Source organism: Perissodus microlepis, chromosome 9, assembly GCF_051167445.1.
Source record: "Perissodus microlepis isolate ML-2025 ecotype Zambia chromosome 9, ASM5116744v1, whole genome shotgun sequence".
Taxonomy (NCBI): Eukaryota; Metazoa; Chordata; class Actinopteri; order Cichliformes; family Cichlidae; genus Perissodus; species Perissodus microlepis.
The window spans coordinates 793,246-814,019 of NC_140469.1; positions in this window are offsets into that span (position 1 = coordinate 793,246).

Sequence of the window (20,774 nt, forward strand, 5' to 3'; positions counted from 1 at the left end):
TCTTCCATTCATCTCCCTCACGAATTCTCACCAAGTGGTAAGCATTACGAAGGTCGAGCTTGCTAAACACGGTGGCTCCCAGAAGCAGTTCAAAGGCCGAATTCAGAAGTGGTAGGGGGAACTTGTTTTTAACAGTGATTTTGTTAATCCCATGGAAATCTATGCATGGCCGGAGAGTCTTGTCTTTCTTTTCGACAAAAAAGAAACCTGGCCCCACAGGTGATGACGACGGACGGATAATGCCTGCAGCCAGAGAGTCAGTGGTATACTCTTCCACGGCCTCCCTCTCAGGCTGGGTGAGGCTATAGAGGCGAGGAGTGGCAGCCTGAAGGCAGTTCATATGACATTCAGTGCTCCATCCCATAACCTGTTTCTTTTCCAATCAATGTGTGGATTGTGTTGCATTAGTCAAGTGTAGCCTAACACGAGAGGGGTGACAGGTGCCTTGAAAACACAGAAGCTAATGTTCTCTGTGTGATTGCCGGAGAGGGTGAGGGCAATAGGTAAGGTGACAAGAGTTATGTCTGGCAAACATTGACCGGATAAGGCTGACACGCGGTGAGGATGTGGCAGAGGCTTTGTGTGAATGTGGAGCTTAGCAACTAGTGAGGAATCAATAAAATTTTGTTCCGCTCCCGAATCTACCAGAGCGGAAAATGAATATGACTTAGTCCAAAGGGGGAGTCTAGCAGCCATCAACAGACATGGAAGAGGATGTTTGCCGGAGAGGTCGCCAACCAGTACACTTTTGCCAGCACGGGACAGGCGGAGATGAAGTGTCCTTTACAGCCACAATATAAACACTCACCCGCCGCAAAGCGGCGCTGTCGTTCCGCAGGTGAGAGCCGCGATCGCCCTAGGTGTATTGGCTGTTCCCCCTCTTCCTCCCTGACACTCCTGGCTTCCCGTGACTCAGGCTGGTCGTCCCTCGATGCCGGAGGTTCCTGAAACGGCTGTCTCCGTGAGGCCTGACGCGCCCGTAGGCAGTCGCCATACTGTGTCTACCTTGTTTTAGATTAATTAAACGGTGGCCGGTGGCCGGCGGCCTCTGCGCTGGAGCCCTTATCAAACACTGCCTTGAAACGGGCCAGAAAGTCATTGTAAGAAATTGGGGCTGGCCTGCAGCAGAGCCTGAGCCCAGGTCAAAGCTCAATCACAAAGTAACTGGGTAAGGTAGGCAATTTTGACCCCGTGGCTGGCGAACATATGAGGCAACTATTGGAACTGCATAGAACACCGCGCTCCCCAGAAAAAGCCTCAGGTGTGGGCAACAGTTTATCTAGAGAAAGGGTGGATGCTAACGGGGCTATGACGCCAGCTGCCGGAGCGGCTGCAGCAGCAGGTGTAGCGACACCAGCGGGAGTTACCTGCGAAGGGGCTGCAGGAGGCGGGCTTTCTGGCAGCAGTATACGTTGGGCGAGAGCCTGGGTTAGCATTGCCACTTCTCCGCTGAGTCGAATCAGCATCTGTTCGTGACGTTGCAGTATTTCCTCCAGAGAGACTGCGGTTGCCGCAGCCGGTGCCGAGTCTGCAGAGTCCGTTATGTGGCTGGATTATTCTGTCACGGGCACTGGAAGGACTTAAACGCAGACTGAAATCACAAGATTAGGTCGTTTATTTTCCACAAACACCAAGTGCAATATCTACAAGTGCAGAGAAACGGGTCCAGGGGGTTCCGAGGGTCACGAAGGCAGTTTAGGGAAAACACAAGCAGAGATTCACACAGATACTCCTCCTCCCGGGGATTCTTCACCCAGCTCGCACCACACCGACTCACCCAACTCACAACCAAGTAGTGGCAGATGGTCCTCAGGCTAGCGGGTTGAATCTGACATATTTACATTTGGTATGACATTGACCCAATTTTCACCAAGATTAAATCAGTTCAAGCTGTTATCAGTTTCTGTCATCACAGAAAAATAATAAAGTGATATCTAGAAAACTGTGTATGCCAGACTGCTAACAGACAGTTAAATATACAGAAAAAACCCCAAATCCAACCAATTAAATACTCCCTCCCTTCGAGGGTAAACTAAAAATACCCACTGTATTATTGTATTTCCATACTGTGTACTTTAAAGGTCTTTCATCCCACTGGTTCTGGGAGATGGCAGTCTTCTTGACCCATGTCCTATAGGAAAGGCTATGGCCAAAACTTTGACATTTTTACATGTGGAATCCAAACAACAGGCAGTATTACTCTACAGCTAAAGGTCAGATCCCATTAATTGCAAGTAAACCTGCAGTAAGAAATAATAATAATGCTACAATGAAAACCTTTGCGCTAACTACATATAGAAATACAATTCTGTCAAGTTTTAAAAGATGTTTCCCCCATATGTCTTTTCTGCTGTTCCATTTTATACTTGTATTTGTACACAGGGCACAGCACAAAAGCCTAAAACTATGTTAAACCCTTTTGAATGATCAGTAAGGGTCCTGTTTTGCTCCCATCATTCCTAACAGGCTATAACAGATGGCCACCCTTTTCTGAGCACAAGTTTCTTACACAGGTCTCTCCCCACAGTTGCAAACTGCTTGCTCGAAAGGGATGGTTTGATTGTTGACTTGACGTGACTGCTGTTGTGATTTGGCAATATAAATTGAAATAAATTATGTCTATGAAAGTGCTCTATAGTACAATAAATTACAATCTATCACTCTCCATTTTGAACTAAGTAGGGACATGTCTATTTTTGCATGTATATTTGCAGACATAACAGTTAGCAGTAGAAGAGAAGCAAGAAGTTATGGGCCTCATAATAACATAGAGTGACCGCAAAGTCCAGGCATTAATCATTATAAGCTGCCATGACAGTAAAATCAAAGACTTTGCCCCTATAGGTCTCCTCTTTGCCTTGGTGGTCTCAATAGATCCCAGATGCTCCAGTGTACTAACTGACTTCATAAGACAGAAGGAGAGGGAGGGAGTGTGAAAGTGAAAGAGGTGTCATGAAGCAGTTTCTACAACCTAGGGACATTGTTCATCTTTGTCTTTTTACCATTTGCTATGGCATCAATAAATGATGATGTCTGATGCCTGACCATGCACGTACACACACACACGCTCACGCACACACCATGTATACAATTTATAAACTTTATGATTAGATGGCCACAATTGCTATCATATAGCAGTAAAATTAACTGTACTCTCAGAGAGACAATATGTCCTCCTGAATATCCTGTCAAATACAGTTTTACTGAGTCTGTGTGTTAACTACAGTTAAAATTGAATTAGGGCTGATTACCATAAAAGGGTAAATTGTATCATTATAAAGCTAATGTATGTCTTTTATTTACTTTACCAAAGACAGTGGTTTCATTTTAATTTCCATACATCCACAGTTGCCTCAAGGTGTTTTATATTGTAAGGTAAACCATACAATAATACAAAAAAACAAGAGAAAACTCAACAATCATATGACCCCCTATGAGCAAGTAAATTGGGGACAGTCAGCAGAAAAAATTCCCTTTTAACCAGAAAAAAATCAGACTCTAGAGGAGCCTCTCATTCTACTTTTAAAGCACAAGTAATTCAATTCAATTCAATTTTATTTATATAGCGCCAAATCATAACAAAAGTCGCCTGAAGGTGCTTCATAGATACAGAGAAAAGCCCAACAATCATATGACCCCCTATGAGCAAGCACTTTGGCGACAGTGGGAAGGAAAAACTCCCTTTTAACAGGAAGAAACCTCCGGCAGAACCAGGCTCAGCGAGGGGCGGGGCCATCTGCTACGACCGGTTGGTGTAAGAGAAGGAAGACAGGATAAAGACATGCTGTGGAAGAGAGAGAGATTAATAACTGGTATGATTCAGTGCAGAGAGGTCTGTTAACACATAGTAAGTGAGAAAGGTGACTGGAAAAGAAAAACTCCAGAATCCAAACTGGAAGCTGGTTCCACAGAAGAGGGGCCTGAAAACTGAAGGCTCTGCCTCCCATTCTACTTTTAAACACTCTAGGAACAACAAGTAAGCCTGCAGTGCGAGAGCAAAGTGCTCTAATAGGGTGATATGGTACTACAAGGTCATTAAGATAAGATGGGGCCTGATTATTTAAGACCTTGTATGTGAGGAGCAGGATTTCGAATTCTGGATTTAACAGGAAGCCAATGAAGGGAAGCCAAAACAGGAGAAATCTGCTCTCTCTTTCTAGTCCCTGTCAGTACTCTTGCTGCAGCATTTTGGATTAACTGAAGGCTTTTCAGGGAGGTTTTAGGACTTCCTGATAATAATAAATTACAGTAGTCCAGCCTGGAAGTAATAAATGCATGAACTAGTTTTTCAGCGTCACTCTGAGACAGGATATTTCTAATTTTAGAGATGTTGCACAAATGGAACAAAACAGTGTTACATATTTGTTTAATATGTGCATTGAAGGACACGTCTTGGTCAAAATGACTCCAAGGTTCCTCACAGTGTTACTGGAGGCCAAGGTAATGCCATCCAGAGTAAGAATCTGCTTAGATACCATATTTCTAAGATTTTTGGGGCTGAGTACAATAACCTCAGTTTAATCTGAATGAAGAAGCAGAATGTTAGCTGTTAACTAATTGGTGTGTGTTATCTGGCTTCATGGACAGATAGAGCTGGGTGTCATCTGCATAGCAGTGAAAATGTATGCTATGTCTTCTAATGATACTGCCTAGGGGAAGCATCTATAATGTAAACAGAATTGGTCCTAGCACTGAACCCTGTGGAACTCCATAACTGACCTTAGTGTTTGAAGAGGACTCTCCATTTACATGAAGAAATTGGAGTCTATTAGATAGATATGATACAAACCACTGCAGCACAGTACCTGTAATACCTACAGCGTGCTCTAATCACTCTAATAGGATATTATGGTCGACAGTATCGAACGCTGCACTGAGGTCTAGCAGGACAAGCACAGAGATGAGTCCACTGTCAGAGGCCATAAGAAGATCATTTGTAACCTTCACTAAAGCTGTTTCTGTGCTGTGATGGGCTCTGAAACATGACTGAAACTTCAAATAAGCCATTCCTCTGCAGATGATCTGTTGGCTGTTTCACAACCTTCCTTTCAAGAATTTTTCATATGAAAGGAAGGTTGGAGATTGGCCTATAATTAGCTAAGACAGCTGGGTCTAGAGATGGCTTTTTGAGTAAAGGTTTAACTACAGCCACCTTGAAGGCCTGCGGTACATAGCCGATTATTAGAGATAGGTTGATCATATTTAAGATCGAAGAATTAATTAATGGCAGGACTTCTTTGAGCATTTTTGTAGGAATGGGGTCTAAAAGACACGTTAATGGTTTGGAGGAAGTAATTATTGAAGTTAACTCAGAAAGATCAATTGGAGAAAAAGAGTCTAAATGAATATCAATGGTACTAAAAGTAGCTGTAGGTAATGTGACATCTGTGGGATGATTATTGGTAATTTTTTCTCTAATGATTAAAATTTTATTTGTGAAGAAGGTCATGAAGTCATGAGGGCTTTCTTATAAAGCAACAAACTATTTCTCCAGGCTAAATGATGATCTTCTAAATTTGTGACATTTCCTCTCCAGCTTACGAGTTATCTGCTTTGGGCTACGTGTCTGTGAAGGTTCTCAGTCATCCAGGTCATCGTAGTCAAATGAGCTTGCAAAGAAAAACGTCTGGACTTCTTTAAGTTGCTTGAAGGCGTTTCACCTCTCATCCGAGAAGCTTCTTCAGTTCTTAGGTCAAATGGTGGGGAGTCCCATATTTAAACCTAGTGGGAGTATCCCCCCACAGAGGGACAAAAGGACCCCCTGATGATCCGTCCCAATCAGCCAGAGTTTCGGGTGAGCTCATTGTGAAACCTGGCCCCACCTTATCATGCGAATTCCTGAGGTCAGATGGCCCAGGATGTGAGTGGGCGTTAAGGCGTCTGGGGAGGGAACTCAAAACTGGATTATAGATGGCAGACAGTTGGTGTCGTAAACCACCGCCTCTGTTCAAAGATGGTCGCTCACAGTGGACATAGATGGCTTCTTTCACTCCTCTTTCAAACCATCTGTCCTCTCTGTCCAAAATGTGAACATTGGCATCCTCGAAAGAGTGACCTTTGACCTTAAGATGCAGATGGACTGCTTAGTCTTGTCCTGTGGAGGTGGCTCTTCTGTTGTGCCATGCACTTGTGAAGTGGCATCTACATGAATGTTAAAATCACCCACAATAATTATTTTGTCTGAGCTGAGCACTAAATCAGATAAAAAGACAGAAACTCTGTGTAAGGCCCAGGTGGACGATAGATGATAACAAGTAAGACTGGTTTCTGAGTTTCACAGCTGGGGTGGACCAGGCTAAGCATCAGGCTTTCAAATGAATTAAAAGTCTGTCTTGGTCTTTGGTTGATTAACAGGCTGGTGTGAAAGATTGCTGCCACAACGCCCCCTCGGCCTGTGCTTCGAGGTTTCTGGTAGTTAGAATGACTCGGGGGGTGTTGATTCATTTAAACTAACATAATCATCCTGCTGTAATCAGGTTTCTGTAAGGCAGAGTAAATGGATTCGTTGATCAATTATTAAGTCATGTACTAACAGAGACTTGGAGGAGAGAGACCTGATATTTAATAATCCACATTTCACTGTTTTACTCTTTGGTTCAGATGTGGATACTGTACTGTTCTTTCTTTGTGATTTTTTATGTTTAAGTTGTTTATTGCTGGTCTTTTTTTTGTTTTTTGTCTGTTTGGGAGATGACACAGTCTCTATGGAGATGGGTTTTGGGGGGGGGTAACAGGAGGAGAGAAGCTGCAGAGAGGCGTGTAAGACTGCAACTCTGCTTCCTGGTCCCAACTCTAGATAGTCATATTTTGGGGGGTTTAATAAATTTGTCCATATTTCTAGAAATGAGAGCTGCTCCATCCAAAGTGGGATGGATGCCGTCTCTCCTAACAAGACCAGGTTTCCTCCAGAAGGTTTGCCAGGAGGAGAGAAGCTGCAGAGAGGCGTGTAAGACTGCAACTCTGCTTCCTGGTCCCAACTCTAGATAGTCATATTTTGGGGGGTTTAATAAATTTGTCCATATTTCTAGAAATGAGAGCTGCTCCATCCAAAGTGGGATGGATGCCGTCTCTCCTAACAAGACCAGGTTTCCTCCAGAAGGTTTGCCAATTATCTTTGAAGCCCACATCGTTTCTGGGACACCACTCAGACAGCCAGCAGTTTAAGGAGAACATGTGAGTAAACATGTCCCTCCTGGTCTGATTGGGGAGGGGACCAGAGAAAACTACAGAGTCCGACATCGTTTTGGCAAAGTTACACACCGATTCAATATTGATTTTAGTGACCTCTGATTGGCGTAACCGGGTGTCATTACTGCCGATGTGAATTATGATTTTACTGAATTTACGTTTACCCTTAGCCAGCAGTTTTAAATTTCCCTCAGTGTCGCCTGCTCTGGCCCCTGGAAGACAATTGACTATGGTTGCCAGTGTCTCTAGTTTCACATGTCTGAGAACAGAATCACCAATTACCAGAGTTTGACCCCCGGCGGGTGAGTTGCCTAGTGGGGAAAACGGTTAGACACATGAACAGGTTGGAGCCGAGTCTCCAATTCAGTAATCCTGGCCTCCAGAGCTGCAAATATGCTACATTTATTACAAGTATCATTACTGCTAAAGGAGGCCGAGAAGTAACTAAACATCTGACACAATGAGCAGAAAAGTGCAGGAGGGACAGATGAAGAGGCCATGGTGCTAGCGAGTCAGCTACGAGCTAAGCTAAGCTAGCGAAACAGTAAAAACACAGTGAGTGAATACTTTGGCTATAAGTTAGGTAGTGAGTGTACAGAGAGTGTGCTTCAGATGAGGCACGTGAAGATTATACTATGAAAAAAGAATGTATCTAACAGTTTTTAATTAAATTACTAAGCAGATAAGCTACGCAAAAACACCACTGTGTTTGAGCAGGAACAGGAAATGATACTCTACCGCAGAGCGAGCGAACACCAAATGACAGCGCCACCAACAGTGTGGCAACCTCCAGTAACAATGCAAGACAAGATGACAACTTCAACAACAACAATAAGAAACGCGAGACTGCAACCACCGCAACGACTCCCGAGATGTTGCTGTGCAAGAACGGGGCTATCTCCTAGTCTTCAGTTCCCTTCAGAGGATTGTTATTATTATTATTATTATTATTATCTTTTCCTCTACAATCAAAAGTAATTTGAATTACCCCATACTTAATAATTGGTAGCTTAAAAACCATGTTTTTGAGCTGTTTACTCATAAAATTATGTTCCTCCAACACTTTTTTACACATTATTTTAAAGTACTTTTAATGTGTCATGCAATAAATTACAGTAATTACATTTATTTAATTTAAGTATTTAACACCAGAGAAACAAATATGTTAAATCTCTAAAATGTTAACTCCATTTAAAAAGTATTTTGCAAAACTACTACTTCCAAGAAAGTGTTCAGTACATGTTCACGTTTTATGCATTTCAATCTTCTCAGTCTTTCATCTTTCTTCTGTAACCACCTTTTAAATCAATTTTACACATACAGGATTCAAAACAGTTTTTGAAACAATCAATATCGTCATCAGATTCAAAGCATATATTATGCCCATGAGTAGAGCACAGCAACATGGGATATCCTGTCCCTTCAGGATTTCTGTTCCTTCCACCACAATGGTTGCAGTCATATGGTCAGATCCAAGCGCTTGCTGGCCACTGATGATGGCAATGTTTTTATCAACTGGCCGGACCAGGACCAGATCAGGACCAAAACGGAAGTCCCAGAATCCCAAACAAAATGGTCATTACACACAGACTGGGGCTTGAGAGACAGAGTCCAAAACACAGGTCAGGGGGCCGGCCCGGTGGCTGACAGCCTAACAGTTCACTTAGTTCTGGTGGCCGGCCTGGAGGTTTCCAGCACAGGAGCCCAGAGTGAAACAGTTCAGGGGGTCGGCCACGCGGGAGGCAGTGGCGGCAACAGAGCAGATCCGGAGGCCGGCCACGCGGAAGGCAGTGGCGGCATTCAGGAGGTCGTCCACAGTGGCGACAATGCCCAACAAGCGGCCTGACAGATGACCGAAGATGTTGAGGCAGCAGTTTGGGACCTGAAGGCAGCGTGGTCCCCGCAGCACCAGACGAGGCCGAAGCAGAGGCCGGACCAGACAAGGCCGAGGCAGAGGCAGAGGCCGGACCAGACGAAGCTGAAGCCGATGCAGACGAAGCTGAAGCAGAAGGCGATGCAGACGCTGGACCATGCGAAGCTGAAGTGGATGCGGAGGCTGGACCAGGCGAGGGCGTGGATGCAGAGGCTGGACCAGGTGAGGGCGTGGATGCAGAGGCTGGACCAGGCGAGGGCGTGGATGCAGAGGCTGGACCACGCGAGGGCGTGAATGAAGCTGCTGCTGCACGCGGCGTGGACGAAGCTGCTGCTGCAGGCGGCGTGGACGAAGCTGCTGCTGCAGGCGAGGCTGATGTGGGCGGTGATGCTGCAGGCGACGGTGCGGAGGTTGCAGGTGGTGGAGGACGGGCTCCTCGGGCCCCTCAGCTGATGTGGCATGAGGCTGGATGGGCTCCTCTGGCAGGGACAAAACAGAACCAGCAGGCACATGGGCCTCTTGCAAACACAGAGCAGACTGCAGCTGCGCGGAGCGCTGACTCTGCTCAGGCAGCGACAGCTGGGTGCAGTCCTCAGCTGGGTTTTTAGCCTCCAGTGGACCAGAGTGGGCCGAGGGCTGAACTCAGCCTCTGGGGAGGCCCTGGAGTGGGTCACAGTCTCAGAACTGGCCAGCTCTTGAGGAATGTTTACATTATTATTAGGTTTGTCTCTCTGCTTGGAATGAACCAACGAAAAACAGTTTCTTTCGGGTTGAATTGAACTACCTTGTTGTACAGGAAGAGTAGGTGAAGATGACAGCTGAATAGATGGCTGAGCTGAGGGCGACTGAAGTAAAGGTGGAGATGACAATGGTGGTGAAGTTGGAGTAGGTGGTGGAGTAGATGACTGCACTAGCGGGGACACAGGAAACTGAGCAAGTGAAAGAAAGGATGACTGGGCTTGTGGCTGGGCAGCTAACTGAGCTGAAAAACTAATACAAACTAAACTAATACAAAATCAGAATAAACACAAAACACAAAATGAAATCCAAGGAAACACAAAACGCTGGGTCAAAATTACCCAGGACCATGACAACAACAAAGGATAGTGACTTTATCTTACAGTATGATCTTACGATACAATACAATATAAACCATATACACTAATATACTACCGCTGACAATGTTACATTACTAAGTAGTAAAAACAGTAGTAGCAGTATAACATGTCTTTGAAATTGGACAGAGCGAACATTTGAGTTGGAATGCTATATTAAAACTTTCATTATTACCACTTATGAAATGAATGGACTGGTTTACATAGTGCTACTCTACTTGGGCACTCAAAGGATTTTACACATGTGTCATTCACCCATTCACACACATTCATGCAAACACTTTTTCTACATCAAAGTGCATCAGGAGCAATTCAGGGTTCAGTCATTTGTCCAAGGATAGAGCCAAGAATCGACCAACCTTTTCACTGGTAGACGCCCTGCTCTAGAGTAATTGTGTTTTCTGAAAATGTGATTCTTGCGGGAGTTTCACCACACACTGATTTACTTTGACTGAAATAATTAAAATCCTTAGTTACATGGTGACTTTCTCTGCACCAGAAAACACGATCCAATCACTTCATCTATACTTTATAGATTTTATGAAAAAACAAACACACAAACAAAACAAAGCTGGCTAGTAAAAGGAAAGCAGCACACTGTGTAGGAGGCACATAGTGGTAGAACTGAAACCTAGACAGAAATAAAGACAAACACACACACACACGCACGCACATGCACACACACACACACACACACACACACACACACACACACTTGCTCTGCTTCTATTTCAACGAGTGACAAAGTGTCCCTGTGGGAAACTAAATAACTATGTGTCAGAGCACTGGAGGTAACAGCGCATGCATCTGTGTATGTGTAGATGTGTGTCTATGCTCTGATGTTAGTGGTGGTGATAAATTAAGATAGATATTGTCTGTCAGATGTAGCTGTTGTTCGCCCTTAACTTTCAGACCTTCCACATTAGTTTGTTTTATCCTTTCCCTAAACACTTCATCTGGATACAGAAAATCCTAGCCCTGTTCCCAGTATTCCTGTTCTGACTCTTGTCTTGTGACAACTAGGATAGATCCCATGCCAAGAAATTAGTAAGTCGCGGCATCCAGTTAGGACTTCATCTTTTGTTGCAAGCGCAATCTGAGGCAATTTTAACCCTCTCCAGGCAGGCGTTGCAGATTTGCAACAGTTAAAAACTAACATCCTGATTACCCCACATACATATTTTATGAGTTTTTTTTACTCAGAAGTACCACTGCAGGACTTGGTTGTGCATTAGCAACAAAAAGTTTAATTTCAGCCTACAATTACAGTATGAACAAAATTCAGATATAAAAATAAAGACAAATCTCTGAATAGTATACAACATTTAGACACAGATTTGTTCATATGCACAGCTAGTCAATGAGGCCCAGTGTTCCTTTAGTTATGTGTTGTGCATTTCTCTTGTATATATTTATTATAACTTGAGGCCAGCACTCTCAGCTCAGAAGTTGAGTTTACTTAAAACATTTTTCTAATGTTTTAAGTCTAATGTTTTAAGTCTAATTTCTTGGCATGGAATCTATCATAGTTGTCACAAAACAAGAGGCAGAACAGGAATACTGGGAACAGGGCTAGGATTTTCAAAATTTACTTAAAACATTTTTCTAATGTTTTAAGTTTTTGTAAAAAATTGAAGTAATGTGGGATGATAACTTGTATATTTAACTTCAACTTTTGCATCAACCGGAATAACTATTTTACGCACAACACACTCAATTGCAAGTTGAGTCAACTTAAAATCTTTTGCAATGTCAATTTCTTTGGATATTTATTATACTTAATATTTTAAGTCCAGTATAATAAAACTATTTACTATACCTAAACTATTAAGTCCAGTGTAATTATTTAAGTTGATTTAAATAAAAATATCTAACAAAGTCAGTTTCTTTTTATAATTAATATACTTGAAACTTGCATTCCAGTAAAGTACATTCTAAGTTGATATAACTCATCAATTACAATATTTTTTGTCTACCTGTTCAAAGTGAGAATATTTATTATTTTCCACAAGAAATTTAAACAAGAAAAGCAAAACAAAATAATTTTCACATTTATTTTTTATTTCTATTTGCAAGTTTTATCTTTCAGCAGTTGGAGTCAGGGAACATGACTTGCTTTTTAAATTAACAGATTTTTCTCTTCACTACAAAATGGTAAATAAATGGTAAATGGCCTGTATTTGTATAGCGCTTTACTAGTCCCTAAGGACCCCAAAGCGCTTTACACATCCAGTCATCCACCCATTCACACACAAATGGACAAACTGTCTTACGAACACATGCCTGCGTAATACTTACAGTACTGCAAGTTACGTTACCTCTGACTAACAAGTTAAGGGTTTTTGTTTTAAAATTTCTCAGCCACCATGAACTATGAGCTGAATATGGTTTACATACAGATTTTAATTGGCCATTCACCAGCACAATGCTGCAAACATGCAGTACAGTAGCCAATAACTGTGAATATGAGAATTACAATTATGCTATTTTTTTGTGCAAATTTACTACTTTTGTTTATTAGTACACACATTTTTTGCAATAGTTATGCTACATATTTCGTCCATAAGTCTATGGACACGTTTTTGCTTTTACATTTTCACAAAAACCATAGCTTACTTTTGATCAAAATTCAACATTTTAGCTAGGTGTAACTCTTCATACATACAACATGTAAATACTCTAGAAAGGGATATCAGTATAGCTACTTTAAAAAAAATCTCTAAAATGTTGTTAAGTCCCAGGCTCTAAAAACTCTAAAACTCACAAATGTTACAGAAAGGATTCTTAATAATGACATACTGACTTTGTACACCTAACAGTATGTGGTTTGCTTAGTGTTTTAACTGGCTATAAACCTTTATTGGCACATGAATCCTAGCAGAGAAAGAAAAATTGTAAAAAAAAAACCAAAAAAAACAAAACACAAAAAAAGGCCACAATAAAAGATACTCCAAACCTGAACAAAACTGAATCCTTGTAATTGTTGCTACCAAAGCAGGCAAAATGACCTGGAGGTTATAGCTTCAGGCAAAATACCTAATATTGAGTTTTCAATAGTTTAAATTGTTTTTAACAGCCTCTTCTGAGTATAAAATTAACTACAGACATTATGAAATTGTTTGGCCAAAATCTGCTTAGCAACGGGCAGAGCATTATGTGAAAAAGTGATATAATTACTATCATATCGCTATTAGAGGAGCACAAAAAAGCCAAACAACACACAAACATAGCAAATAATGGATAACTAGATGACCAATGACCCCCAATGAAACCTGATGTGTCATGTTTCGGCTGTGTGCAGGCAGGAATTGAACCTAAACGCAAACTCACTAGAAACGGGATTGAACTCAAAATGGCAGCTTTTATTGCTGAACAAAGAATGTCTACAACACCAAAACTGAGAAGAATCTAACAAAACACACACACAGAGCCACAGGGAGAAACCAGAACTGACGAGGCAAGGGAGCAAAGTAGAATACACTCACATGAGACACAGACCTTCAACGTAAAACAGGAAGTAGCACAGACGCAAACTAGACTAGGGGAGAGAGAGCACGGGGAGAGCACGGACATAACGGGCTGGGGAAAACATGGAATAAAACACAAGGAGGGGAAACAAGGGCTCACAGATACACAGAGGGGCACACAGGGGGTAATCAAATAAGGAGCATCTTAACAGAACAACCTAGAACCAGGGCATAAATAAAGAACAAAACACAAAACACACAAAAACTAAGAATGCTGGGCCAACATGGCCCAGGATCATGACATGATGAGCTTCCTCCAGGTTGTGGTCATCCATTCATTCTGGACAATTGGGCATTGAATTCATTTCCTCTTTCTTTGGCTTCTTAATGGCTTTGTTGGGAGGGTCACCACTTGTGGAGTACCTTCTACATTTACCACCATTCAAAGCAACATCAAGTCGGCCAAGCTGGCACATTTGTGTTCTACAGTTCTTCATTTGAACCTCAGACTATTCTTTCAGCCATCCCATCCACAGGATGGCCCTGATTCTTTAAGGCATGGGTGTGCTTGTACTAAGGCTTTTTGCAACTGCTTCAAACTCTTCCCTTGTTGGGTATGCTTTTAATGAATACATGGCTTCTGCCAATTTCTCGAGGATATCGTGTTTCATCTCTTTTATAACCTCAAGACAATTTCTATTCCTGAGATACAGCAGCAGATACAGCAGAAGTCTTTGGGAAATTTGGGAATTTCAAATTCCTCTGGCCACTGAGAGCTTCTTTCAGAGGAGACAGACAAGATCTCGGTGTCTCCCAGGCTGACTGTGCCACTAGACAACTGTTGGAATTGTTGTGATTATTTTGATGGTTGGTTTCTCAGGAAGCTCTGAGAGATATGTGAGGTTACAGAATTCATTGTTAAATTCTGGATCCTGATGTTGTAGGGTGAAATCGTAGCGAGCCAAGCAAATCAAATGTGTCCGGTCTATTTTCCGTGGTCATCTTTCTAATATCTCCCTCAGTGACTATAATCCTTGTGGTAAATTTCTGCTGCACAGCCATCTGGGGAAAATGGACAGGTATTTAGCAACTCTGGAAATGTGAATTGTAGCATGTGATATCTTGCAGTTCAGGAAATTCAGTGTCTCTTCAGTATGCCCTGGTGCCACAACAAGCTCAACAATGTCTTTGAGAAGCATGAGAGTTCCCCAAGTGTTGTCACCTTCAGGGATATAGTGGCCATTAAGAAATGGAAGGAGCCTTATTAGACACCAATTCTCATGAGCCTTCGCCACCAATAGTCCCTTTGGCTGAAAATTCCCTTACAATAATTTGAGATTTGTCTGTTTGTCAGCAAATGTGTAATTAAAGGACCTAAAGGACTGGTTTAGCATGCCTAAAGTGAAATACGTCTTGCCAATCAGATCTGGTAGACAAAGGCATAACTCATCTTGACAAAGGATGGTACCTGTCTCTGCAGCCTTATGACTTTACGGTCTAGTACAGGCTAGGGAAGTCAAATGTGGTTGCTGACTGTTTATCTAGGATGACAGAGGACTGAAGCACTCTGTGATTAAGAGACAGGGGAGGAAATGTAAAGAAGAGGACTCCCTTACTACAGTTATTCATATTTTCATTTCTATAGCACTTTAGAAGCACACCTTTCACTTTATTAAGAGCACCTTAACAAGCAATTTCTTTAGCATTGCACTTTAAGCATAGATTTGCACATGAAGAACATTTGCACACAGGAAGTTTAATTATTTATTGAATATTTATCGTGTATTTTAAAATCAGTTGGTGGCCTTTGTTCCAGGTCCTGCACAGCTGCTCCTCATCAAGAAATTTGGATGGTTGTCTCTGAGGAGAAAGGAAAGGTTATGATTGAGAGCAAATAAAATACCACGCTTACTGGTAAACCTTAAGTATTATGCGAGTTAGCTTTAAGCCCAAAATGTTTGGATTTATGACTGACTAAAAATTAGTAGAAATATTAAGTAATGAACACTGTTTTGGTTTTTACCTCCAAACATGTTGAGGGTCAGGCTTTTTCTCGCTGTAAACTGGTCGCAGTAATTCTGTTATTTAATGTTAACTTGATTAACCTTGTCACATAATCATGACAGTCACCAGTTGAGCTATTTAAGATGTGTCCAACCTTGACAGAGAACAAAAGAAGGTAAATCACATCTTCTTAGCACAGGAATGCTAATAGTAAAACATCGTGCTTACCACAAGCAGCCACTTGATAAAGAAATGGAATATGAGGGAAAAAAAAAAAAAAAAAAAAAAAAAAAGAAAGAAATGCGGGTCAAAGACAGTCAGTTTCGATTTCTCTCAAGCTCCCAGCCTCCGTCGCAAACATGGTGGCCTAGCCAACAGATGGCTAGCAGACGAAAATTAAAGCTAATTATTTCCACTGCTCTTAAACCATCCGTCAATTATCAACCACTGAACTGGGTCCCGTAAGGGGGTAGCAGCCTTATCAGGCTCAACAACAACAACCAATCAGCCTTAAATCGTCTTCAGACTGTGCAGAATGCTGCAGCACGTCTCTTAACAGCCACCATGAGAAGATCTCATATTACTCCAGTTTTAGCCTCCCTTCACTGGTTGCCTGTAAGTTTTAGGTTTCATTTTAAAATTTTAGTTCTAACTTTTAGGGCCGTGCATGGTCAAGCTCCCCAATATTTATCTGACCTGCTGACACGGCATTCATCTTCTCGAGCTTTAAGGTCATTAGATCAGAGGCTGCTGGTGGTACCGCGCACTTGTTTAAAAACCCGTGGTGATCGGGCCTTTCAGGCAGTGGCACCACGGTTGTGGAAGTCTTTTCCACGGTCTCTACGCTGCACGGACTCCATTGATTCTTTAAAAAAACAAAAAAAACCAACAAAAAAACAACAAAAAAAACAAAAACAAAACAACAACAACAACAACAAAAAAAAAAAAACACAACAACAACTGAATACATTTTTATTTAGAAAAGCATTTGATTAATTTCTTCTTATGTTGTTTTTATTGTTTTACATTACAGTTTTATTTACTGTTACATTGTTTTATATTTCCATTTCTTGTGTTGTAAAGCACTTTGTGATTTGTATCTGTGAAAAGTGCTATATAAATACATTTTACTTGCTTACTTTCTTACACCAGCAATCTCAATCAGCTACTCCAGTGGAGCTTTTAATGTTGAGAAACATTAACTTACAGCCGCTCGAACTTACAAACTATTCATGCCATGATAAATACCTTGGAGTAGTAAAACTTTAAAAGCTGACAAAGTTAGTCTGCTTCAAATGCAAAAGAATGACTCTGTCCATGCGGTTCTTCACATTTACCTTAACATGTTGCAGTAATGCATGACAAAATATGAAGACTTAAAGAGGATAATTTTATTTAATTGAGGCCTCTTTTCCATTTTGTATTTACGTTTGGCTTCTTTATACGTTTTTATGGGTAAATAAAACACGTGAATGAAAATGGAGATAATACTTACTGTTTCCACAAATGGTCCAGCATCTGATGTGAGACTGAAGGTGCAAAGGAAAAAGGTATCCTTCACAGCTAAATGGACGAACTGTCATGGGCCTGGGTCTGTGGCCCAGGGATCATGTGTTATTCTTTGGTTTGATGAATATTTGATCTGCTCTTGGTCCCTCGCTTCCGTGTGTGTGTGGCCTCCACCAGCAGTGGAGCAGCAGTTGGCGTGGGATTGTTACACTAGGAACACCGTTAGTTTGTCAGCTCCATGATCGTGGTTTCTGTTATCTCCTGTGTAATGGTTTAAGTGTTTTTGTCAGATGGTGGATAGGACTATACTAAATGTGGCATTTCATGTTTCTAGGTCAAATGTGGAAACGTGTGGCGGGAGCAGCACACTGTGTACATAGGCACCAAGGAGGACACAACTTCACCACATATCAAGGAGCGGAATCCCGGCCTGGGAATTGGGAACACATTGTGGATTGTTGGCACTGTTTCATAGCTTTATGTAAATAAACACTTTTCCATTAAGAGCATTCCGCATTTGGGTCCTCCTTCAATCAACCCTGAGACGAACATGCCCATGTTCATGACCAAAACTTTGTAGTTTTAGGTCATTTAACTGTGCTTGTGGACTTTTGTGACAAATTAGTGGAATTTACTTAGGATTTTATAGCAATGACATTAAACTTAAATAATTTGGTTATACTTTAATAGAAAGGTTCAAGTCAATAAAAAAAATCTGGGCAAATGGTGAAGCCATCACCTGTGAAGCTGAAAAAATGAGACAAAGTGTCATGGTCCCAAGTCTGTGACTCCGTGTTTATGTTTTAAGTTTATTAATATTCGGTGTTTGTTTTTTTTATTTTTTTTTTTATTTGGGGTGACAAAAAGTGAATCACTTCCCTTAGACTTCCATGTTAAAATTTCCAACTAGAGCTGCAATAGCTCATGTGGCTAAGCAAAAAATCCATATACTGTAGCTCATAATTTGGGCACACACAGCAGGGTCAGTGTTTGAGTCTGCCCAGACCATTTCCCAGGTTTCTCCTAACCACACAGTTCCATTACTGTCTATGCTCTTCTATTAAAGAAGGATGAAAATTGAGCAAACATTAAAACAAACACAAGAATGAAATTGTGGTGATAAAGTTTATAATCATAAGTTGTCCATCTGAATACAGGGACATGGCTCCTTTGATTCACACCAGCAAAAGGAGCTGCTTAGCCTCACCCTAATTAAAACCACTGATCTGTTCGTCTCCACAGAGTTTGTGGTTTTGGAACATTTAGGAGGATTTGTCATGAATATACATGTCAAACATGGCTGTGGATCAGGCATGTATGATCTTAAGCATACAGTTTTTTTCCATTTTGCTATTCACAATGAATGCAGCTTATAATGTGAAATCTGGTGTTACAAGGTTTTATAAGTCTTGATTATTTCAGCAAGTGGTTGTGGGGGTAATAAATGATTTATTCTGAAGCTAATTTATTAAACTTCGTACCTCTACGCAGTTCAAATGTTCCCTATTTAGATTAAATTTGGTTTAGTTCTTGATAAATCATATTTTCACTAACTTTTTGTCATGTCCCCATGTCTGTCCAGATTCATCAGATAAAGGACTGACTAAATAAATGGTTTTAGTTAAATATCTACAACGCCGTACTGTTCTTGCGCCCACACACTTGGTTTTACATTAAATGAGTTTTTAATCAGCCAGCCAACTGGATACACATATATACTGTATACACGCTGTATGCTGGTTATTAACATGCTTTTGAGCATCCTTTATTTTCTTTGTGTATATGAGTGGGTGTTAAATGGTTTTCATAAAGAATTTCATTCCCTTAGCAGAATTAGTCAACCTGTATCCTTTGCTTTGGTTATTTCAGTATCATTTTCTTTTATTGTTTGACTCAACCAAATACGTTATACAAATGCTTTCTGGTTTAAAATGATAACAGTAACGTTATGTTTTTATAATTCAGTGATTTCAAAAGGGTGCAATCAAGGTAATGCACTATACTGGTTTTTACAGTTTAACTCTCCGGTCTTCCTGATCACTCAAAGCATTTTCGATTACAAACCAACCCCTGACACAATTTAAACCATTATCTGCTTCAGACGAATGGCCAGTTTAGGATGATTAATTATCCAAACGTGCGGGTTCTTGGACTGTGGGAGGAGACCGAATACTCAGAGTATTTGGCTTCCTCCCATAGTCCATTGTGTAGAATCACAGGTACAGAGGGATTATGTAAACCACACAGATTGGAACCAGGAACTTTCTTACTATGAGGTGAGAGTCCACTTCTGAAGACCTTCTATGACTCTGTGGTGGCCTAAGCCATCTTTTACGGTGTGGTCTGCTGGGGCAGGAGGAGACTGAACAGTAGTGATTAGTCGGTCGCAAACGAAAAACCTCTTAGAGCCGGCTCTTTTATGTGAACAACGGGTGGGGTTTTTTTTGTTTGTTTTTTTTTCCTCCCCCCTTTGTGCAGTAGCACAGGAACAGAGCAGAAGGGAGAGAGAGACAGGGGCAACAACAAGAAACAACATCGACGCTTTAGAAAGGTATAGCTAGGAAAATAAGCGACATCAAGAAAAGCAAAATCTGAAATCATTTCAACTTTATTGACAACACATAGGCAGAGTGTTGAGTCTGCAAGAAAAGGATATCATATAGAGCCGGCTCCGCAAACAAACTGCACAGGCACCTGAGAACTGTCCACCCATCAGTGCAATGGGAAGATAAAACGCAGTCAGTTGAGTGTGATATTAATGAAGGTGCCAGTCTGTCTACTGCAAGTGTTGCTACTGCATCTACAGCATCTTGCAGTATACCACCACAACCACCTAAACCAACCCAACTCTATTAGACAGTTTTTGCAGAAGTTGAATTGTAAATAGTTGGTTTTTGTATTTTATAATTTATTTTTTACATTTTATTTGGAGTGAATAAAAGCATATTTATACAATAAACATATATAAATATATATTTTTTTACATTAGTAATTCATTTTGTGCAGAATTTTATATTGTTGTTGATAATAAATTATTTAAAGCAACAAAAAAAAAACAACAAAAAAAAAAAACAACAAGCTGAAGAGCCAGTTGGGAGCTGAAAGAGCCGGATCATTTTAGTGAGCCGAGCCTAAAGAGCCGGTTCTCCAAAAAGAGCCGGAATTCCCATCACTACTGAACAGGCTGATCCAGAGGGCCAGCTCTGTTCTAGGATGCCCTTCAGAGCTCTAAACTTTTTGCCACGGTTGCACTGGTGCACCTAACTTTATTTCTTAGGTGCACCACCACAAAAGTTATGTGCACGGGGGGCGTGGTTATGGCGCTGAACTAGGCACACGTATTTTTGTGAGCTCCTGACGATATTTTAGTAAGTTCCTGAAAACTGTCCTTTAACTGCGTGAACAGTGATAACTATTGCTTGTAACGAGTTATTATCGTATATCCGCGACATTATGCTGGCTAAGAAAGCACAAAATAAATCTAAGGCACACTCTTCTCTGAGTGAGGAAGACGACGTCTCTGATGCTAGCAGTCAAGCTAACTCTGCAGGTGATGCTAGCCCTGGGAGTCTCCTGGACGTGAGTACTGGAATGGCCCATAACATGGATGTTATTCAA